General features: G+C 38.8%; 13 non-coding genes across 13 annotated transcripts; all 13 read left to right on the top strand.

Moving 5' to 3' along the window:
* Positions 1–652: 652 nt before the first annotated feature.
* Positions 653–758, top strand: LOC117505531. Its single transcript, XR_004559115.1, has one exon. It is a non-coding gene; the product is annotated as a U6 spliceosomal RNA (small nuclear RNA).
* A 2131-nt stretch (positions 759–2889) lies between these two features.
* Positions 2890–3053, top strand: LOC117505582. Its single transcript, XR_004559164.1, has one exon. It is a non-coding gene; the product is annotated as a U1 spliceosomal RNA (small nuclear RNA).
* Positions 3054–5745: 2692 nt separating this feature from the next.
* On the top strand, positions 5746–5851 carry LOC117505543. Its single transcript, XR_004559126.1, has one exon. It is a non-coding gene; the product is annotated as a U6 spliceosomal RNA (small nuclear RNA).
* Positions 5852–7232: 1381 nt separating this feature from the next.
* Positions 7233–7336, top strand: LOC117505548. The gene has a single exon (XR_004559131.1). It is a non-coding gene; the product is annotated as a U6 spliceosomal RNA (small nuclear RNA).
* A 1295-nt stretch (positions 7337–8631) lies between these two features.
* On the top strand, positions 8632–8795 carry LOC117505574. The gene has a single exon (XR_004559157.1). It is a non-coding gene; the product is annotated as a U1 spliceosomal RNA (small nuclear RNA).
* A 952-nt stretch (positions 8796–9747) lies between these two features.
* Positions 9748–9853, top strand: LOC117505551. Its single transcript, XR_004559134.1, has one exon. It is a non-coding gene; the product is annotated as a U6 spliceosomal RNA (small nuclear RNA).
* Positions 9854–10839: 986 nt separating this feature from the next.
* LOC117505585 lies at positions 10840–11002 on the top strand. The gene has a single exon (XR_004559167.1). It is a non-coding gene; the product is annotated as a U1 spliceosomal RNA (small nuclear RNA).
* A 2670-nt stretch (positions 11003–13672) lies between these two features.
* LOC117505554 lies at positions 13673–13776 on the top strand. The gene has a single exon (XR_004559137.1). It is a non-coding gene; the product is annotated as a U6 spliceosomal RNA (small nuclear RNA).
* Positions 13777–15132: 1356 nt separating this feature from the next.
* LOC117505530 lies at positions 15133–15238 on the top strand. Its single transcript, XR_004559114.1, has one exon. It is a non-coding gene; the product is annotated as a U6 spliceosomal RNA (small nuclear RNA).
* Positions 15239–17351: 2113 nt separating this feature from the next.
* LOC117505589 lies at positions 17352–17515 on the top strand. The gene has a single exon (XR_004559171.1). It is a non-coding gene; the product is annotated as a U1 spliceosomal RNA (small nuclear RNA).
* A 951-nt stretch (positions 17516–18466) lies between these two features.
* Positions 18467–18572, top strand: LOC117505547. Its single transcript, XR_004559130.1, has one exon. It is a non-coding gene; the product is annotated as a U6 spliceosomal RNA (small nuclear RNA).
* A 971-nt stretch (positions 18573–19543) lies between these two features.
* Positions 19544–19707, top strand: LOC117505581. Its single transcript, XR_004559163.1, has one exon. It is a non-coding gene; the product is annotated as a U1 spliceosomal RNA (small nuclear RNA).
* A 2680-nt stretch (positions 19708–22387) lies between these two features.
* LOC117505542 lies at positions 22388–22493 on the top strand. Its single transcript, XR_004559125.1, has one exon. It is a non-coding gene; the product is annotated as a U6 spliceosomal RNA (small nuclear RNA).
* The last annotated feature ends 735 nt before the right edge of the window (positions 22494–23228 follow it).

The raw sequence follows: 23228 nt of genomic DNA, 5'->3' as shown, positions 1-23228 counted from the left end.
AATGACATATCTGTTTTTGTTTTTGTGTTGTTTTTATTTATTTATTTTGATCAATTTACCTTTGCTAAGGGACCCATTCAGAAGCACATTATGATTTTTACACTTAGGTTTATATCGCGATATATACCATTGCCGAGAAGGGATTCAATTCACACTGTGATATGAATTTTCTGTCATATTGCCCACCCCTACTTCATGCAGTAATTATTTGTCTACAGATTTTTATTTGTCTTTTATTTGTCTTGCATTTCTTGGTAAAACGAGAGCCAGGATGGTTTCACTTTAGTTTGTAAAGAGTGCGTGTTTCTTGGTACCCTTCCTCCACACTCCTCAACAGCCACCGTTAAAATGTGAGTGGGTGTGGGGTGCAGGTTTTACGATTACTGTGGGACACATCAACCAATCCTGACTGCCCGATGTAGCTGCTGTTTTGCATAGAAATCCCATGAACCTTTTCAATGAACGTAGCCAAAAATTAGTCATAAAGTTTTGTCAGAAGCACATTATTGTGTTGTGTTGCATTTCAACTATTCTTTACTTCTGAAAAATTGAGCCAATTTTTTCGCTCTGTTCATATTTTCGCAACAACCATGAGTGTTGGTCCTGTTTGGGACACAGGCCCTTATATATGGTGACAAAATAGTGGGACATTGTGTTACTTCGGTAGCACATATACTAAAATTGGAACGATACAGAGAAGATTAGCATGGCCCCTGCGCAAGGATGACACGCAAATTCGTGAAGCGTTCCACATTTTTCTTTGCAATGTTGATTTTTTTCTAATTGTTAATTTTCTAATTTAATTTCATATTTAAATTGTTCTTTTATTTGATTAGTATTGTATATTTTATGGCGTTTCATACTGGGTGAAATACTGACATCACACTTCGTGGCAGTGTGGGGTACGAATGCCCTTCTGAGATATCAGAGGGCACATTCAAAGTGGAATAAAACAAGTTTCATCATGAGATGACATGTCCCCTTGATCTCAACAAATCAGTAATGCAAAGTGTCACCCTTATGCAAAATGTGAATGAAACTGTTCAAGTGGTTCTTGAGATATCACACGAACAAGCGGAAATGGTCGGACGGACAGATAGAGGGACGGACATGCTGATTGCTATATCCCCCACGTATTTCATATTGTTGTTTATTATTAGAGCCATAACTCGAGCCAACTTAATTAAGAGTTAAATATCTCAGTTCTCCCCAGAAAATGAAATAATGGAGCCCTGTCATTATACTGCTTTCGCAGTGCGGTATACTGTGGCATCATCTCCCGATATTTTTTGTTGTTGTTATTTGAAAACTTATTTATCATCCATTGTCAAAGCCATTTAAAGTTGTCAGTCATGACTCACGTTTTTTTCTGCTGATTAAAGTCGCTAACAGGGACGCTTATCTATTGTTGTGGGCAAGAAATGACACCGGACAGTTTTTATTTGTTCCTGATGAATGTGCCTTTTCTGTGGGCAGCCCACAACAGCTCTCAGGCAGGGACTGGACCACTAATATCTCCTGCTTCGCCAGTTCATAAACTGAAGTTACTGTCCCTCATGTAAAGGAACATTAATAATAATAACAACATCCGCCATGTGTTGTTGTGGGACTAATTAAACATCTTTCCTCCAAATGCTGCCACTGTTACTGGCTCGCCAGCAAGCTGAAGTTACGGTCCGTCATGTAAGGGGAAAAATAATATCTTTTGTGCATTGTTTTTGTGGGACTTCGCCGATTCAGAGCTTTTCCTCCAAATGCTGTCATTTTCTGCCGCTGACGCCATCTGTCTGTTACCGACTGCGCGTCTCTCCTCAGAGTCACAGGACCGAATGATGACACACTCCCTCTCCACTTGAGCCGGCTGTACTTCTGACACAGTTCCAAATGTCCATGTGTTCGCTTGCTTCGGGCTGTCTGCTGGAGTATGTTTGAAGGCCTGTTCTTGTAGAAAATCACTAATAAGTGCAAGCTCTCTGAGTACGAGAAAGCAACAGTCACATGATGGTGACGACGCACCATTTGCTAACTCCTCACCACTGAAATTATCCTGGTACTGGTAGCTCATTTTACACATGAAAACTCTCCATTTTTGTTGAAATTTGTTAAATCCCTGACCTTGTAAAAGCGTGTGAGAAATGCACATGCTAAAATAGGGGTTTTTACAAATGTGTTTTGTATTGATTACATTCGTGTGCAACTGATTACAGTCGTGTCTAATCGTTGGAAGACTGTTGTGAGATGAAAACAAAACAGCATTTGTATTTATATGTTTATATATTTTGACTGAAGTGTGTGGCTTTTTGGTTTGTTTTATTTTGTGCAGTGAAAATTGTAAACAAAGTCGCATGTCATGGTAATGGCGAGCAAGAGCTGCTGTAATCATTAAGTATTGTGAAACATGAATCCATGTACTGTCGTTCATGCTTCAGGACAGCAGGTGGCAGTGTAGCTGTTAGTAGCTGTTTTGAGGACAGGAAGTGATTGTGTGGGACGGGAGGGGGAGACGTCTCTGCTTCATCTTTGTCTTTTTTCTGTCCTTTAAAGAAAAATAGGGCAACTTTAGCCTCTAGTATGTTTCTATTTCCAGTGATTTCAGTTTGCTATTGGGTTGCTACTTGTATTTTAGAATGATCATGGTTATAATAAGTGTTTTTAAGTTAGGTTTATTCCTGGAAATGTAGCATTGCATGATGGGAAAAGTCCCAGCTTTGTTTTTCCAATTTAAAGTGTAAGACATATCTGCCATTATTTATGGTTCAATGAATAATAATAGAAATTATTATTTCGATAGTTGGCTGTAATTTGTTGGGGTGTTTTGTAGATTGTCGACACCATGAGTGTACATGGTTGGTGTGTGAAAGACTACAGTGTGTTGGAGGTGGACAACTCATACTTACCTGGCAGGGGAGATACCATGATCAAGAAGGTGGTTCACCCAGGGTGAGGCTTAGCCATTGCACTCCGGTTGTGCTGACCCCTGCGAATTCCCCAAATGTGGGAATCTCGACTGCATAATTTCTGGTAGTGGGGGACTGCGTTCGCGCTCTCCCCTGATTATCTGTTGAATGAAAAAGTCAAGTTTTGTGTTTTTGCTGGTTAGGGGTCTGTATGGCGGTGACACTGGTTTACTTTATGAGTCATGAGGTGTTTATGTATACAACCCCTGGCAAAAATTTTGGAATCACAGGCTTCAGAGGATGTTAATTCAGTTGTTTAATTTTGTAGGAAAAAAGCAGATCACAGACATGACACAAAACTAAAGTCATTTCAAATGGCAACTTTCTGGCTTTAAGAAACACTATAAGAAATCAAGAAAAAAAATTGTGGCAGTCAGTAACGGTTACTTTTTTAGGCCAAGCAGAGGGAAAAAAATATGGACTCACTCAATTCTAAGGAATAATTTATGGAATCACCCTGTAAATTTTCATCCCCACAACTAACACCTGCATTAAATCAGATCTGCTCGTTAGTCTGCATCTACAAAGGAGTGATCACACCTTGGAGAGCTGTTGCACCAAGTGGACTGACATGAATCATGGCTCCAACATGAGAGATGTCAATTGAAACAATGGAGAGGATTATCAAACTCTTAAAAGAGGGTAAATCATCACGCAATGTTGCAAAAGATGTTGGTTGTTCACAGTCAGCTGTGTCTAAACTCTGGACCAAATACAAAAAACATGAGAAGGTTGTTAAAGGCAAACATACTGGTAGACCAAGGAAGACATCAAAGCGTCAAGACAGAAAACTTAAAGCAATATGTCTCAAAAATCGAAAATGCACAACAAAACAAATGAGGAACGAATGGGAGGAAACTGGAGTCAACGTCTGTGACCGAACTGTAAGAAACCGCCTAAAGGAAATGGGATTTACATACAGAAAAGCTAAATGAAAGGCATTATTAACACCTAAACAGAAAAAAAGCAAGGTTACACTGGGCTAAGGAAAAGCAATCGTGGACTGTGGATGACTGGATGAAAGTCATATTCAGTGATGAATCTCGACTCTGCATTGGGCAAGGTGATGATGCTGGAACATTTGTTTGGTGCTGTTCCAGTGAGATTTATAAAGATGACTGCCTGAAGAGAACATGTAAATTTCCACAGTCATTAATGATATGGGGCTGCATGTCAGGTAAAGGCACTGGGGAGATGGCTGTCAATACATCATCAATAAATGCACAAGTTTACATTGATATTTTGGACACTTTTCTTATCCCATCAATTGAAAGGATGTTTGGGGATGATGAAATCATTTTTCAAGATGATAATGCATCTTGCCATAGAGCAAAAACTGTGAAAACATTCCTTGCAAAAAGACACATAGGGTCAATGTCATGGCCTGCAAATAGTCCGGATCTTAATCCAATTAAAAATCTTTGGTGGAAGTTGAAGAAAATGGTCCATGACAAGGCTCCAACCTGCAAAGCTGACCTGGCAACAGCAATCAGAGAAAGTTGGAGCCAGATTGATGAAGAGTACTGTTTGTAAAGTCCATGCCTCATAGACTGCAAGCTGTTATAAAAGCCAGAGGTGGTGCAACAAAATACTAGTGATGTGTTGGAGCGTTCTTTTGTTTTTCATGATTCCATAATTTTTTCCTCAGAATTGAGTGATTCCATATTTTTTTCCCCTCTGCTTGGTCTAAAAAAGTAACCGTTAGTGACTGCCACAGTTTTTTTTTCTTTATTTCTTATAGTGTTTCTTAAAGCCAGAAAGTTGCCATTTGAAATGACTTTAGTTTTGTGTCATGTCTGTGATCTGCTTTTTTTCTACAAAATTAAACAACTGAATAAACATCCTCCGAGGCCGGTGGTTGCATAATTTTTGCCAGGGGCTGTATAATGTCTATAGATGTCACTGTTTTGTCTTTGTTCATTGTTTTTTTTTTCTGTCCTTTGCAGTTTTGTTTTTTTTACAGTTGTTTACACACTAAAAGGAAAAATTTTCCACAACTGACATTTTTACTCTCAAGAAGCAAAGCACTTACACAGAGTTGCACAACAATAAGCACAGACTCAGCTTCACACTTTTTGTCAAATATTGCACACTGTCATTTGCAAAACTCTACACGCATTGTCACACTTTAGACACAGATGGATGGTGAGGTTACTTCCTTCTCATCACGAAGCCCCGGTTTCAAATGACCACAGTAATGAACAAATTGTATCATCACATCCACCAGGTGTGGAAGCACATGTTTAATTGAAAATACAGCCCTCAGGTAGGTGCTATTTACAGCATTGTTGTTGTTGTTGTTGCTTTAGTTTTCTTCAGAGTTGCTGTAAGTGTATGTACTTCATGCAATAACTTTTGTCTACAGATTTTTATTTGTCTTGCATTTCTTGATAAAACAAGAACCGGGATGGATTCACTTGTTTGCAAGGAGTGTGTGTTTCTTGATACCCTTCCCCCACTCTCCTCAACAGCCGCCATTAGAATGTGAGTGGGTGTGGGGTGCAGGTTTTACGATTACTGTGGGACACGTCAACCAATCCTAACTGCCTGACATAGCTGCTGTTTTGCATAGAAATCCCATGAACCCTTTCGATGAATGTAGCCAAAAATTAGTCATTAAAAAAAAATTAGTCAGAAGCACATTATTGTGTTGTGTTCTTTGCTATTCTTTACTTGTGAACAATTGAGACTTTTTTTCCACTCTGTGTTGTAATTTTGACAACAACCATGAGTGTTGGTCCTGTTTGGGACACAGGCCCTTATATACAGTGACAAATATTGGGTTGTTGTGTTACTTCGGTAGCACATATACTAAAATTGGAACGATACAGAGAAGATTAGCATGGCCCCTGCGCAAGGATGACACGCAAATTCGTGAAGCGTTCCACATTTTCTTTGCAACGTTAATTTTTTTAAATTTATGTTACTTTTCTCATTTTCTTGACCCCTGCGAATTCCCTAAATGTGAGAATCTTAACTGCATAATTTCCTGTAGTGGGGGACTGCATTCACGCTCTCCCCTGATTATCTGTTGAATGAAAAAGTCAAGGTGTTTGTGTTAGTTATGAGTCTGTACAGTGTTGATACTGTTTTACATTGTAGCGAGTCATGTGAGGTGTTTATGTATATAATGTCTATAGATGCCACTGTTTCATCTTTGTTCATCTGTTTTTTCTGTCCTTTACAGTTTTTTTTTTTACATTTGTTTATATACTGAAAAATTTTGCACAATTAACATCTTTACACTCAAGAAGCAAAGCACTTATACAGAGTTGCACAACAGTAAGCACAGACTCAGCTTCACACTTTGTCCCAAACATTACACACAGTGATTTGCACACATTGTCACACTTTAGACACAGATGGATTTTGAGGTTACTTCCTTCTCATTATGAAGCCCCGGCTTCCAATGACCACAGTAATGAACAAATTGTATCATCACATCCACCAGGTGTGGAAGCACATGTGTTCAAGAGATGAAATTTCAGCCTCAAAACCAACTGTAAATAAATGTTATTTAATTTTTTCACCAAAACATCAAATCTTGGCTCGCATCTTAGATGTCCCTTCCGGCAAATTGTACCTGTAGTTTTGAGATCTGCGCAATAAATGTTTTCAAAATGACATATCTGTTTTTGTTTTTGTGTTGTTTTTATTTATTTATTTTGATCAATTTACCTTTGCTAAGGGACCCATTCAGAAGCACATTATGATTTTTACACTTAGGTTTATATCGCGATATATACCATTGCCGAGAAGGGATTCAATTCACACTGTGATATGAATTTTCTGTCATATTGCCCACCCCTACTTCATGCAGTAATTATTTGTCTACAGATTTTTATTTGTCTTTTATTTGTCTTGCATTTCTTGGTAAAACGAGAGCCAGGATGGTTTCACTTTAGTTTGTAAAGAGTGCGTGTTTCTTGGTACCCTTCCTCCACACTCCTCAACAGCCACCGTTAAAATGTGAGTGGGTGTGGGGTGCAGGTTTTACGATTACTGTGGGACACATCAACCAATCCTGACTGCCCGATGTAGCTGCTGTTTTGCATAGAAATCCCATGAACCTTTTCAATGAACGTAGCCAAAAAATTAGTCATAAAGTTTTGTCAGAAGCACATTATTGTGTTGTGTTGCATTTCAACTATTCTTTACTTCTGAAAAATTGAGCCAATTTTTTTCGCTCTGTTCATATTTTCGCAACAACCATGAGTGTTGGTCCTGTTTGGGACACAGGCCCTTATATATGGTGACAAAAATAGTGGGACGTTGTGTTACTTCGGTAGCACATATACTAAATTGGAACGATACAGAGAAGATTAGCATGGCCCCTGCGCAAGGATGACACGCAAATTCGTGAAGCGTTCCACATTTTTCTTTGCAATGTTGATTTTTTTCTAATTGTTAATTTTCTAATTAATTTCATATTTAAATTGTTCTTTATTTGATTAGTATTGTATATTTTTATGGCGTTTTATACTGGGTGAAATACTGACATCACACTTCGTGGCAGTGTGGGGTACGAATGCCCTTCTGAGATATCAGAGGGCACATTCAAGTGGAATAAAACAAGTTTCATCATGAGATGACATGTCCCCTTGATCTCAACAAATCAGTAATGCAAAGTGTCACCCTTATGCAAAATGTGAATGAAACTGTTCAAGTGGTTCTTGAGATATCACACGAACAAGCGGAAATGGTCGGACGGACAGATAGAGGGACGGACATGCTGATTGCTATATCCCCCACGTATTTCATATTGTTGTTTATTATTAGAGCCATAACTCGAGCCAACTTAATTAAGAGTTAATATCTCAGTTCTCCCCAGAAAATGAAATAATGGAGCCCTGTCATTATACTGCTTTCGCAGTGCGGTATACTGTGGCATCATCTCCCGATATTTTTTGTTGTTGTTATTTGAAAACTTATTTATCATCCATTGTCAAAGCCATTTAAAGTTGTCAGTCATGACTCACGTTTTTTTTCTGCTGATTAAAGTCGCTAACAGGGACGCTTATCTATTGTTGTGGGCAAGAAATGACACCGGACAGTTTTTATTTGTTCCTGATGAATGTGCCTTTTCTGTGGGCAGCCCACAACAGCTCTCAGGCAGGGACTGGACCACTAATATCTCCTGCTTCGCCAGTTCATAAACTGAAGTTACTGTCCCTCATGTAAAGGAACATTAATAATAATAACAACATCCGCCATGTGTTGTTGTGGGACTAATTAAACATCTTTCCTCCAAATGCTGCCACTGTTACTGGCTCGGAGGGGGAGACGTCTCTGCTTCATCTTTGTTTGTCTTTTTTTCTGTCCTTTAAAGAAAAATAGGGCAACTTTAGCCTCTAGTATGTTTCTATTTCCAGTGATTTCAGTTTGCTATTGGGTTGCTACTTGTATTTTAGAATGATCATGGTTATAATAAGTGTTTTTAAGTTAGGTTTATTCCTGGAAATGTAGCATTGCATGATGGGAAAAGTCCCAGCTTTGTTTTTCCAATTTAAAGTGTAAGACATATCTGCCATTATTTATAGTTCAATGAATAATAATAGAAATTATTATTTCGATAGTTGGCTGTAATTTGTTGGGGTGTTTTGTAGATTGTCGACACCATGAGTGTACATGGTTGGTGTGTGAAAGACTACAGTGTGTTGGAGGTGGACAACTCATACTTACCTGGCAGGGGAGATACCATGATCAAGAAGGTGGTTCACCCAGGGTGAGGCTCAGCCATTGCACTCCGGTTGTGCTGACCCCTGCGAATTCCCCAAATGTGGGAATCTCGACTGCATAATTTCTGATAGTGGGGGACTGCGTTCGCGCTCTCCCCTGGTTATCTGTTGAATGAAAAAGTTAAGGATGTTGGGTTTGTGCTAGCATGGCCGTAACATGAGGTGTCTATAGATGCCACTGTTTGGTCTTTGTTCATCTGTTTTCTGACCTTTACAGTTGTTTACACACTAAAAAGAAAAATTTCATAGAAATATACATTTAAATAGAAATCTTTATACTAAAGAAGCAAAAACACTTATACAGAGTTGCACAACAATAAGCACAGACTCAGCTTCACACTTTTAGCCAAACATTACACACAGTGATTTGCAAAACTCTACACGCATTGTCACACTTTAGACACAGATGGATTGTGAGGTTACTTCCTTCTCATTACGAAGCCCCGGCTTCCAATGACCACAGTAATGAAGAAATTGTATCAAGTCCACCAGGTGTAGAAGCACGTGTTTAATTGAAAATACAGCACCCAGGTAGGTGCTATTTACAGTATCGTTCTTGTTGTTGTTGCTTTAGTTTTTCTTCAGAGTTGCTGTAAGTGTATGTACTTCATGCAGTAATTTTTATTTGTATACAGATCTGTATTTGTCTTGCATTTCTTGATAAAACAAGAACCAGGATGGTTTCACTTTAGTTTGCAAAGAGTGTGTGTTTCTTGATACCCTTCCCCCACACTCCTCAACAGCCGCCGTTAGAATGTGAGTGGGTGTGAGGTGCAGGTTTTACGATTACTGTGGAACACGTCAACCAATCCTGACGTAGCTGCTGTTTTGCATAGAAATCGCATGAACCCTTCGATGAATGTAGCCAAAAATAGTCATAAAAAATTTAGTCAGAAGCACATTATTGTGTTCTGTTGCATTTCACCTATTCTTTACTTCTGAACAATTGAGACATTTTTTTCACTCTGTGTTGTAATTTTGACAACAACCATGAGTGTTGGCCCTGTTGGGGACACAGGCCCTTATATACAGTGACAAAATATTGGGTGGTTGTGTTACTTCGGTAGCACATGTACTAAAATTGGAACAATACAGAGAAGATTAGCATGGCCCCTGCGCAAGGATGACACGCAAATTCGTGAAGCGTTCCACATTTTCTTTGCAACGTTAAATTTTTTTCTTATTTATGTTACTTTTCAAATTTATTTTCATATTTAAATTTTTCTTATTTGATTAATATTATATATTTTCATGTGGTTCCATACTGGGTGAAATAGTGACAACACTGTTCATGCCAGTGTGGGGCACGACGGGCCTTTCAGACATCAATGGACACATTCAAAGTGGAATAAAACAAGAGTGATCTCGAGATGACATAATCCCGCTTCCCCACAAGTCAGTAATACAAAGTGTCACCCTTATGCTAAATGTGAATGACACTGGACAATTTGTTCATGAGACATTGCGCTAACAAGCGAAACCGGATGGAGGGACGGAAATGCTGATTGCTATATCCCCTCTGTATTTTATCCCAGGGGGATAATAAAATTAATAATTCAAGATTTTTCTTTTTGCTAATCTGTTATTAGAGGCACAACTCAAACCAATCTTTCTAAAGATAAATATCAGGGTTCTCCCCAGACAGTGGAATAACAGCGCTGTAGTTTATACTTCTGAACAGCGGGTGGCAGTATAAATGTTAGTAGCTGCTTTGGGGACAGGAAGTGGCTCTATGTGATGGGAGGGGGAGACGTCTCTGCTTGGTCTTTGTTTATCTGTATTTTTCTTTTTTCTGACCTTTAAACAAGAACATAACATTTTCCTCTAGCAAGTTTTTAATTCCCTTCATTTCAGTTTGCTGTTGAATTTTGGTTAATATTTTAGGTGTAACGTAGTTACAGTGAGTGTTTTTAGGTTTACATTGTCTCTGCAAAAGCAGCATTGCATGATGGGAAAGTGAACAGTCTTTTTCCAAAGTAATTTTTTGGGCTTATCTGTCATTGTCCTTGATCAGATGAATAATAATAGACATTATTATTTCCACAGTTGGTTGTAGTTTGTTGGGGTGTTTTGTAGATTGTTGGCACCATGAGTGTACATGGTTGGTGTGTGAAAGACAACAGTGTGTTGGAGGTGGACAGCTCATACTTACCTGGCAGGGGAGATACCATGATCAAGAAGGTGGTTCACCCAGGGTGAGGCTTAGCCATTGCACTCCGGTTGTGCTGACCCCTGCGAATTCCCCAATGTGGGAATCTCGACTGCATAATTTCTGGTAGTGGGGGACTGCGTTCGCGCTCTCCCCTGATTATCTGTTGAATGAAAAAGTCAAGTTTTGTGTTTTTGCTGGTTAGGGGTCTGTATGGCGGTGACACTGGTTTACTTTGTTATGAGTCATGAGGTGTTATGTATACAACCCCTGGCAAAAATTTTGGAATCACAGGCTTCAGAGGATGTTAATTCAGTTGTTTAATTTTGTAGGAAAAAAGCAGATCACAGACATGACACAAAACTAAAGTCATTTCAAATGGCAACTTTCTGGCTTTAAGAAACACTATAAGAAATCAAGAAAAAAAATTGTGGCAGTCAGTAACGGTTACTTTTTTAGGCCAAGCAGAGGGAAAAAAAATATGGACTCACTCAATTCTAAGGAATAATTTATGGAATCACCCTGTAAATTTTCATCCCCACAACTAACACCTGCATTAAATCAGATCTGCTCGTTAGTCTGCATCTACAAAGGAGTGATCACACCTTGGAGAGCTGTTGCACCAAGTGGACTGACATGAATCATGGCTCAACATGAGAGATGTCAATTGAAACAATGGAGAGGATTATCAAACTCTTAAAAGAGGGTAAATCATCACGCAATGTTGCAAAAGATGTTGGTTGTTCACAGTCAGCTGTGTCTAAACTCTGGACCAAATACAAAAAACATGAGAAGGTTGTTAAAGGCAAACATACTGGTAGACCAAGGAAGACATCAAAGCGTCAAGACAGAAAACTTAAAGCAGTATGTCTCAAAAATCGAAAATGCACAACAAAACAAATGAGGAACGAATGGGAGGAAACTGCAGGTCAACGTCTGTGACCGAACTGTAAGAAACCGCCTAAAGGAAATGGGATTTTACATACAGAAAGCTAAATGAAGGCATTATTAACACCTAACAGAAAAAAAGCAAGGTTACACTGGGCTAAGGAAAAGCCATCGTGGACTGTGATGACTGGATGAAAGTCATATTCAGTGATGAATCTCGACCTCTGCATTGGGCAGGTGATGATGCTGGAACATTTGTTTGGTGCCGTTCCAGTGAGATTTATAAAGATGACTGCCTGAAGAGAACATGTACATTTCCACAGTCATTAATGATATGGGGCTGCATGTCAGGTAAAGGCACTGGGGAGATGGCTGTCAATACATCATCAATAAATGCACAAGTTTACATTGATATTTTGGACACTTTTCTTATCCCATCAATTGAAAGGAGTTTGGGGATGATGAAATCATTTTTCAAGATGATAATGCATCTTGCATAGAGCAAAAACTGTGAAAACATTCCTTGCAAAAGACCATAGGGTCAATGTCATGGCCGCAAATAGTCCGGATCTTAATCCAATTAAAAATCTTTGTGGAAGTTGAAGAAAATGGTCCATGACAAGGCTCCAACCTGCAAAGCTGACCTGGCAACAGCAATCAGAGAAAGTTGGAGCCAGATTGATGAAGAGTACTGTTTGTAAAGTCCATGCCTCAGAGACTGCAAGCTGTTATAAAAGCCAGAGGTGGTGCAACAAAATACTAGTGATGTGTTGGAGCGTTTTTGTTTTTCATGATTCCATAATTTTTTCCTCAGAATTGAGTGATTCCATATTTTTTTCCCTCTGCTTGGTCTAAAAAAGTAACCGTTAGTGACTGCCACAGTTTTTTTTTCTTGATTCTTATAGTGTTCTTAAAGCCAGAAAGTTGCCATTTGAAATGACTTTAGTTTTGTGTCATGTCTGTGCTCTGCTTTTTTTCTACAAAATTAAACAACTGAATAAACATCCTCCGAGGCCGGTGGTTGCATAATTTTTGCCAGGGGCTGTATAATGTCTATAGATGTCACTGTTTTGTCTTTGTTCATTGTTTTTTTTTCTGTCCTTTGCAGTTTTGTTTTTTTTTACAGTTGTTTACACACTAAAAGGAAAAATTTTCCACAACTGACATTTTTACTCTCAAGAAGCAAAGCACTTACACAGAGTTGCACAACAATAAGCACAGACTCAGCTTCACACTTTTTGTCAATATTGCACACTGTCATTGCAAAACTCTACACGCATTGTCACACTTTAGACACAGATGGATGGTGAGGTTACTTCCTTCTCATCACGAAGCCCCGGTTTCAAATGACCACAGTAATGAACAAATTGTATCATCACATCCCACAGGTGTGGAAGCACATGTTTAATTGAAAATACAGCCCTCAGGTAGGTGCTATTTACAGCATTGTTGTTGTTGTTGTTGCTTTAGTTTTCTTCAGAGTTGCTGTAAGTGTATGTACTTCATGCAATAACTTTTGTCTACAGATTTTTATTTGTCTTGCATTTCTTGATAAAACAAGAACCGGGATGGATTCACTTGTTTGCAAGGAGTGTGTGTTCTTGATACCCTTCCCCCACTCTCCTCAACAGCCGCCATTAGAATGTGAGTGGGTGTGGGGTGCAGGTTTTACGATTACTGTGGGACACGTCAACCAATCCTAACTGCCTGACATAGCTGCTGTTTTGCATAGAAATCCCATGAACCCTTTCGATGAATGTAGCCAAAAATTAGTCATTAAAAAAAATTAGAAGCACAATTGTGTTGTGTTCTTTACTATTCTTTACTTGTGAACAATTGAGACTTTTTTCACTCTGTGTTGTAATTTTGACAACAACCATGAGTGTTGGTCCTGTTTGGGACACAGGCCCTTATATACAGTGACAAAATATTGGGTTGTGTGTTACTTCGGTAGCACATATACTAAATTGGAACGATACAGAGAAGATTAGCATGGCCCCTGCGCAAGGATGACACGCAAATTCGTGAAGCGTTCCACATTTTCTTTGCAACGTTAATTTTTTTAATTTATGTTACTTTTCTCATTTTCTTGACCCCTGCGAATTCCCTAAATGTGAGAATCTTAACTGCATAATTTCCTGTAGTGGGGGACTGCATTCACGCTCTCCCTGATTATCTGTTGAATGAAAAAGTCAAGGTGTTTGTGTTAGTTATGAGTCTGTACAGTGTTGATACTGTTTTACATTGTAGCGAGTCATGTGAGGTGTTTATGTATATAATGTCTATAGATGCCACTGTTTCTTTGTTCATCTGTTTTTTCTGTCCTTTACAGTTTTTTTTTTACATTTGTTTATATACTGAAAAATTTTGCACAATTAACATCTTTACACTCAAGAAGCAAAGCACTTATACAGAGTTGCACAACAGTAAGCACAGACTCAGCTTCACACTTTTTGCCAACATTACACACAGTGATTTGCACACATTGTCACACTTTAGACACAGATGGATTTTGAGGTTACTTCCTCTCATTATGAAGCCCCGGCTTCCAATGACCACAGTAATGAACAAATTGTATCATCACATCCACCAGGTGTGGAAGCACATGTGTTCAAGAGATGAAATTTCAGCCTCAAAACCAACTGTAAATAAATGTTATTTAATTTTTTCACCAAACATCAAATCTTGGCTCGCATCTTAGATGTCCCTTCCGGCAAATTGTACCTGTAGTTTTGAGATCTGCGCAATAAATGTTTTCAAAATGACTATCTGTTTTGTTTTGGTGGTTTTTATTTATTATTTTGATCAATTTACCTTTGCTAAGGGACCCATTCAGAAGCACATTATGATTTTTACACTTAGGTTTATATCGCGATATATCCATTGCCGAGAAGGGATTCAATTCACACTGTGATATGAATTTTCTGTCATATTGCCCACCCCTACTTCATGCAGTAATTATTTGTCTACAGATTTTTATTGTCTTTTATTTGTCTTGCATTCTTGGTAAAACGAGAGCCAGGATGGTTTCACTTTAGTTTGTAAAGAGTGCGTGTTTCTTGGTACCTTCCTCCACACTCCTCAACAGCCACCGTTAAAATGTGAGTGGGTGTGGGGTGCAGGTTTTACGATTACTGTGGGACACATCAACCAATCCTGACTGCCCGATGTAGCTGCTGTTTGCATAGAAATCCCATGAACCTTTTCAATGAACGTAGCCAAAAAATTAGTCATAAAGTTTTGTCAGAAGCACATTATTGTGTGTGTTGCATTTCAAACTATTCTTTACTTCTGAAAAATTGAGCCAATTTTTTCGCTCTGTTCATATTTTCGCACAACATGAGTGTTGGTCCTGTTTGGGACACAGGCCCTTAATATGGTGACAAAATAGTGGGACATTGTGTTACTTCGGTAGCACATATACTAAAATTGGAACGATACAGAGAAGATTAGCATGGCCCCTGCGCAAGGATGACACGCAAATTCGTGAAGCGTTCCACATTTTTCTTTGCAATGTTGATTTTTTTCTAATTGTTATTTTCTAATTTAATTTCATATTAAATTGTTCTTTTATTGATTAGTATTGTATATTTTATGGCGTTTCATACTGGGTGAAATACTGACATCACACTTCGTGGCAGTGTGGGGTACGAATGCCCTTCTGAGATATCAGAGGGCACATTCAAAGTGGAATAAAACAAGTTTCATCATGAGATGACATGTCCCCTTGATCTCAACAAATCAGTAATGCAAAGTGTCACCCTTATGCAAAATGTGAATGAAATGTTCAAGTGGTTCTTGAGATATCACACGAACAAGCGGAAATGGTCGGACGGACAGATAGAGGGACGGACATGCTGATGCTATATCCCCACGTATTCATATGTTGTTTATTATTAGAGCCATAACTCGAGCCAACTTAATTAAGAGTTAAATATCTCAGTTCTCCCCAGAAAATGAAAATAATGGAGCCCTGTCATTATACTGCTTTCGCAGTGCGGTATACTGTGGCATCATCTCCCGATATTTTTGTTGTTGTTATTTGAAAACTTATTATCAATTGTCAAAGCCATTTAAAGTTGTCAGTCATGACTCACGTTTTTTTCTGCTGATTAAGTCGCTAACAGGGACGCTATTATTGTTGTGGGCAAGAAATGACACCGGACAGTTTTTATTTGTTCCTGATGAATGTGCCTTTTCTGTGGGCAGCCCACAACAGCTCTCAGGCAGGGACTGGACCACTAATATCTCCTGCTTCGCCAGTTCATAAACTGAAGTTACTGTCCCTCATGTAAAGGAACATTAATAATAACAACATCCGCCATGTGTTGTTGTGGGACTAATTAAACATCTTTCCTCCAAATGCTGCCACTGTTACTGGCTCGCCAGCAAGCTGAAGTTACGGTCCGTCATGTAAGGGGAAAAATAATATCTTTTGTGCATTGTTTTTGTGGGACTTCGCCGATTCAGAGCTTTTCCTCCAAATGCTGTCATTTTCTGCCGCTGACGCCATCTGTCTGTTACCGACTGCGCGTCTCTCCTCAGAGTCACAGGACCGAATGATGACACACTCCCTCTCCACTTGAGCCGGCTGTACTTCTGACACAGTTCCAAATGTCCATGTGTTCGCTTGCTTCGGGCTGTCTGCTGGAGTATGTTTGAAGGCCTGTTCTTGTAGAAAATCACTAATAAGTGCAAGCTCTCTGAGTACGAGAAAGCAACAGTCACATGATGGTGACGACGCACCATTTGCTAACTCCTCACCACTGAAATTATCCTGGTACTGGTAGCTCATTTTACACATGAAAACTCTCCATTTTTGTTGAAATTTGTTAAATCCCTGACCTTGTAAAAGCGTGTGAGAAATGCACATGCTAAAATAGGGGTTTTTACAAATGTGTTTTGTATTGATTACATTCGTGTGCAACTGATTACAGTCGTGTCTAATCGTTGGAAGACTGTTGTGAGATGAAAACAAAACAGCATTTGTATTTATATGTTTATATATTTTGACTGAAGTGTGTGGCTTTTTGGTTTGTTTTATTTTGTGCAGTGAAAATTGTAAACAAAGTCGCATGTCATGGTAATGGCGAGCAAGAGCTGCTGTAATCATTAAGTATTGTGAAACATGAATCCATGTACTGTCGTTCATGCTTCAGGACAGCAGGTGGCAGTGTAGCTGTTAGTAGCTGTTTTGAGGACAGGAAGTGATTGTGTGGGACGGGAGGGGGAGACGTCTTGCTTCATCTTTGTCTTTTTTTCTGTCCTTTAAAGAAAAATAGGGCAACTTTAGCCTCTAGTATGTTTCTATTTCCAGTGATTTCAGTTTGCTATTGGGTTGCTACTTGTATTTTAGAATGATCATGGTTATAATAAGTGTTTTTAAGTTAGGTTTATTCCTGGAAATGTAGCATTGCATGATGGGAAAAGTCCCAGCTTTGTTTTTCCAATTTAAAGTGTAAGACATATCTGCCATTATTTATGGTTCAATGAATAATAATAGAAATTATTATTTCGATAGTTGACTGTAATTTGTTGGGGTGTTTTGTAGATTGTCGACACCATGAGTGTACATGGTTGGTGTGTGAAAGACTACAGTGTGTTGGAGGTGGACAACTCATACTTACCTGGCAGGGGAGATACCATGATCAAGAAGGTGGTTCACCCAGGGTGAGGCTCAGCCATTGCACTCCGGTTGTGCTGACTCCTGCGAATTCCCCAAATGTGGGAATCTCGACTGCATAATTTCTGATAGTGGGGGACTGCGTTCGCGCTCTCCCCTGGTTATCTGTTGAATGAAAAAGTTAAGGATGTTGGGTTTGTGCTAGCATGGCTGTAACATGAGGTGTCTATAGATGCCACTGTTTGGTCTTTGTTCATCTGTTTTCTGACCTTTACAGTTGTTTACACACTAAAAAGAAAAATTTCATAGAAATATACATTTACATAGAAATCTTTATACTAAAGAAGCAAAAACACTTATACAGAGTTGCACAACAATAAGCACAGACTCAGCTTCACACTTTTTGCCAAACATTACACACAGTGATTTGCAAAACTCTACACGCATTGTCACACTTTAGACACAGATGGATTGTGAGGTTACTTCCTTCTCATTACGAAGCCCCGGCTTCCAATGACCACAGTAATGAAGAAATTGTATCATCAAGTCCACCAGGTGTAGAAGCACGTGTTTAATTGAAAATACAGCACCAGGTAGGTGCTATTTACAGTATCGTTCTTGTTGTTGTTGCTTTAGTTTTTCTTCAGAGTTGCTGTAAGTGTATGTACTTCATGCAGTAATTTTTATTTGTATACAGATCTGTATTTGTCTTGCATTTCTTGATAAAACAAGAACCAGGATGGTTTCACTTTAGTTTGCAAAGAGTGTGTGTTCTTGATACCCTTCCCCCACACTCCTCAACAGCCGCCGTTAGAATGTGAGTGGGTGTGAGGTGCAGGTTTTACGATTACTGTGGAACACGTCAACCAATCCTGACGTAGCTGCTGTTTTGCATAGAAATCGCATGAACCCTTCGATGAATGTAGCCAAAAATTAGTCATAAAAAATTTAGTCAGAAGCACATTATTGTGTTCTGTTGCATTTCACCTATTCTTTACTTCTGAACAATTGAGACATTTTTTCACTCTGTTGTAATTTTGACAACAACCATGAGTGTTGGCCCTGTTGGGGACACAGGCCCTTATATACAGTGACAAAATATTGGGTGGTTGTGTTACTTCGGTAGCACATATACTAAAATTGGAACAATACAGAGAAGATTAGCATGGCCCCTGCGCAAGGATGACACGCAAATTCGTGAAGCGTTCCACATTTTCTTTGCAACGTTAAATTTTTTCTTATTTATGTTACTTTTCAAATTTATTTTCATATTTAAATTGTTTCTTATTTGATTAATATTATATATTTTCATGTGGTTCCATACTGGGTGAAATAGTGACAACACTGTTCATGCCAGTGTGGGGCACGACGGGCCTTTCAGACATCAATGGACACATTCAAAGTGGAATAAAACAAGAGTGATCTCGAGATGACATAATCCCGCTTCCCCACAAGTCCGTAATACAAAAGTGTCACCTTATGCTAAATGTGAATGACACTGGACAATTGTCATGAGACTTGCGCTAACAAGCGAAACCGATGGATGGACGGAAATAGCTGATTGCTATATCCCCTCTGTATTTTATCCCAGGGGGATAATAAAATTATAATTCAGATTTTTCTTTTGCTAATCTGTTATTAGAGGCACAACTCAAACCATCTTTCTAAAAGATAAATATCAGGTTCTCCCCAACAGTGAATACAGGCTGTAGTTTATACTTCTGAACAGCGGGTGCAGTATAAATGTTATAGCTGCTTTGGGGACAGGAAGTGGCTCTATGTGATGGGAGGGGGAGACGTCTCTGCTTGGTCTTGTTGATCTGTATTTTTCTTTTTTCTGACCTTTAACAAGAAACATAACATTTTCCTCTAGCAAGTTTTTAATTCCCTTCATTTCAGTTTGCTGTTGAATTTTGGTTAATATTTTAGGTGTAACGTAGTTACAGTGAGTGTTTTTAGGTTTACATTGTCTCTGCAAAAGCAGCATTGCATGATGGGAAAGTGAACAGTCTTTTTCCAAAGTAATTTTTTGGGCTTATCTGTCATTGTCCTTGATCAGATGAATAATATAGACATTATTATTTCCACAGTTGGTTGTAGTTTGTTGGGGTGTTTTGTAGATTGTTGGCACCATGAGTGTACATGGTTGGTGTGTGAAAGACAACAGTGTGTTGGAGGTGGACAACTCATACTTACCTGGCAGGGGAGATACCATGATCAAGAAGGTGGTTCACCCAGGGTGAGGCTTAGCCATTGCACTCCGGTTGTGCTGACCCCTGCGAATTCCCCAAATGTGGGAATCTCGACTGCATAATTTCTGGTAGTGGGGGACTGCGTTCGCGCTCTCCCCTGATTATCTGTTGAATGAAAAAGTCAAGTTTTGTGTTTTTGCTGGTTAGGGGTCTGTATGGCGGTGACACTGGTTTACTTTTTATGAGTCATGAGGTGTTTATGTATACAACCCCTGGCAAAAATTTTGGAATCACAGGCTTCAGAGGATGTTAATTCAGTTGTTTAATTTTGTAGGAAAAAAGCAGATCACAGACATGACACAAAACTAAAGTCATTTCAAATGGCAACTTTCTGGCTTTAAGAAACACTATAAGAAATCAAGAAAAAAAATTGTGGCAGTCAGTAACGGTTACTTTTTTAGGCCAAGCAGAGGGAAAAAAATATGGACTCACTCAATTCTAAGGAATAATTTATGGAATCACCCTGTAAATTTTCATCCCCACAACTAACACCTGCATTAAATCAGATCTGCTCGTTAGTCTGCATCTACAAAGGAGTGATCACACCTTGGAGAGCTGTTGCACCAAGTGGACTGACATGAATCATGGCTCCAACATGAGAGATGTCAATTGAAACAATGGAGAGGATTATCAAACTCTTAAAAGAGGGTAAATCATCACGCAATGTTGCAAAAGATGTTGGTTGTTCACAGTCAGCTGTGTCTAAACTCTGGACCAAATACAAAAAACATGAGAAGGTTGTTAAAGGCAAACATACTGGTAGACCAAGGAAGACATCAAAGCGTCAAGACAGAAAACTTAAAGCAATATGTCTCAAAAATCGAAAATGCACAACAAAACAAATGAGGAACGAATGGGAGGAAACTGGAGTCAACGTCTGTGACCGAACTGTAAGAAACCGCCTAAAGGAAATGGGATTTACATACAGAAAAGCTAAATGAAAGGCATTATTAACACCTAAACAGAAAAAAAGCAAGGTTACACTGGGCTAAGGAAAAGCAATCGTGGACTGTGGATGACTGGATGAAAGTCATATTCAGTGATGAATCTCGACTCTGCATTGGGCAAGGTGATGATGCTGGAACATTTGTTTGGTGCCGTTCCAGTGAGATTTATAAAGATGACTGCCTGAAGAGAACATGTTTCCACAGTCATTAATGATATGGGGCTGCATGTCAGGTAAAGGCACTGGGGAGATGGCTGTCAATACATCATCAATAAATGCACAAGTTTACATTGATATTTTGGACACTTTTCTTATCCCATCAATTGAAAGGATGTTTGGGGATGATGAAATCATTTTTCAAGATGATAATGCATCTTGCCATAGAGCAAAAACTGTGAAAACATTCCTTGCAAAAAGACACATAGGGTCAATGTCATGGCCTGCAAATAGTCCGGATCTTAATCCAATTAAAAATCTTTGGTGGAAGTTGAAGAAAATGGTCCATGACAAGGCTCCAACCTGCAAAGCTGACCTGGCAACAGCAATCAGAGAAAGTTGGAGCCAGATTGATGAAGAGTACTGTTTGTAAAGTCCATGCCTCAGAGACTGCAAGCTGTTATAAAAGCCAGAGGTGGTGCAACAAAATACTAGTGATGTTGGAGCGTTCTTTTGTTTTTCATGATTCCATAATTTTTTCCTCAGAATTGAGTGATTCCATATTTTTTTCCCCTCTGCTTGGTCTAAAAAAGTAACCGTTAGTGACTGCCACAGTTTTTTTTTCTTGATTTCTTATAGTGTTTCTTAAAGCCAGAAAGTTGCCATTTGAAATGACTTTAGTTTTGTGTCATGTCTGTGATCTGCTTTTTTTCTACAAAATTAAACAACTGAATAAACATCCTCCGAGGCCGGTGGTTGCATAATTTTTGCCAGGGGCTGTATAATGTCTATAGATGTCACTGTTTTGTCTTTGTTCATTGTTTTTTTTTTCTGTCCTTTGCAGTTTTGTTTTTTTTACAGTTGTTTACACACTAAAAGGAAAAATTTTCCACAACTGACATTTTTACTCTCAAGAAGCAAAGCACTTACACAGAGTTGCACAACAATAAGCACAGACTCAGCTTCACACTTTTTGTCAAATATTGCACACTGTCATTTGCAAAACTCTACACGCATTGTCACACTTTAGACACAGATGGATGGTGAGGTTACTTCCTTCTCATCACGAAGCCCCGGTTTCAAATGACCACAGTAATGAACAAATTGTATCATCACATCCACCAGGTGTGGAAGCACATGTTTAATTGAAAATACAGCCCTCAGGTAGGTGCTATTTACAGCATTGTTGTGTGTTGTTGCTTTAGTTTTCTTCAGAGTTGCTGTAAGTGTATGTACTTCATGCAATAACTTTTGTCTACAGATTTTTATTTGTCTTGCATTTCTTGATAAAACAAGAACCGGGATGGATTCACTTGTTTGCAAGGAGTGTGTGTTTCTTGATACCCTTCCCCCACTCTCCTCAACAGCCGCCATTAGAATGTGAGTGGGTGTGGGGTGCAGGTTTTACGATTACTGTGGGACACGTCAACCAATCCTAACTGCCTGACATAGCTGCTGTTTTGCATAGAAATCCCATGAACCCTTTCGATGAATGTAGCCAAAAATTAGTCATTAAAAAAAATTAGAAGCACATTATTGTGTTGTGTTCTTTACTATTCTTTACTTGTGAACAATTGAGACTTTTTTCACTCTGTGTTGTAATTTTGACAACAACCATGAGTGTTGGTCCTGTTTGGGACACAGGCCCTTATATACAGTGACAAAATATTGGGTTGTTGTGTTACTTCGGTAGCACATATACTAAAATTGGAACGATACAGAGAAGATTAGCATGGCCCCTGCGCAAGGATGACACGCAAATTCGTGAAGCGTTCCACATTTTCTTTGCAACGTTAATTTTTTTAAATTTATGTTACTTTTCTCATTTTCTTGACCCCTGCGAATTCCCTAAATGTGAGAATCTTAACTGCATAATTTCCTGTAGTGGGGGACTGCATTCACGCTTCCCCTGATTATCTGTTGAATGAAAAAGTCAAGGTGTTGTGTTAGTTATGAGTCTGTACAGTGTTGATACTGTTTTACATTGTAGCGAGTCATGTGAGGTGTTTATGTATATAATGTCTATAGATGCCACTGTTTCATCTTTGTTCATCTGTTTTTTCTGTCCTTTACAGTTTTTTTTTTACATTTGTTTTATACTGAAAAATTTTGCACAATTAACATCTTTACACTCAAGAAGCAAAGCACTTATACAGAGTTGCACAACAGTAAGCACAGACTCAGCTTCACACTTTTTGCCAAACATTACACACAGTGATTTGCACACATTGTCACACTTTAGACACAGATGGATTTTGAGGTTACTTCCTTCTCATTATGAAGCCCCGGCTTCCAATGACCACAGTAATGAACAAATTGTATCATCACATCCACCAGGTGTGGAAGCACATGTGTTCAAGAGATGAAATTTCAGCCTCAAAACCAACTGTAAATAAATGTTATTTAATTTTTTCACCAAAACATCAAATCTTGGCTCGCATCTTAGATGTCCCTTCCGGCAAATTGTACCTGTAGTTTTGAGATCTGCGCAATAAATGTTTTCAAAATGACATATCTGT

The sequence above is a fragment of the Thalassophryne amazonica genome, chromosome 23 (genome assembly GCF_902500255.1).
Source record: "Thalassophryne amazonica chromosome 23, fThaAma1.1, whole genome shotgun sequence".
Taxonomy (NCBI): domain Eukaryota; kingdom Metazoa; phylum Chordata; class Actinopteri; order Batrachoidiformes; family Batrachoididae; genus Thalassophryne; species Thalassophryne amazonica.
This window is presented reverse-complemented; position numbering and strand designations above follow the sequence as displayed.